We start from the raw sequence: 294 nt of genomic DNA, 5'->3' as shown, positions 1-294 counted from the left end.
AGTAGCTCAGGTTGCCAAGATGACGCCAGACTGCATGGTGATATAAGCGACAGTACAGCCTCAGCCATGGTTATTAATTACGCTCTTCATTGACCTCTCCAGGTGTCAAGAGGTCACACGAGATTCAGTCCAACACTCATGGAGTTCAAAATATTGCTTCACTTTTTATATATTATGATTTTTTGTTTTATTTATTTATTTTTAGTTCTTAATCTATTCACTTTTCTTCTATTCCTTTTCTCCTTGCTTCTGTTCTTGATTTTTTTATTACCTGTTTCCTTTGTTCACCTTTTC

Source organism: Penaeus monodon, chromosome 34 (genome assembly GCF_015228065.2).
Source record: "Penaeus monodon isolate SGIC_2016 chromosome 34, NSTDA_Pmon_1, whole genome shotgun sequence".
Classification (NCBI taxonomy): domain Eukaryota; kingdom Metazoa; phylum Arthropoda; class Malacostraca; order Decapoda; family Penaeidae; genus Penaeus; species Penaeus monodon.
This window is presented reverse-complemented; position numbering follows the sequence as displayed.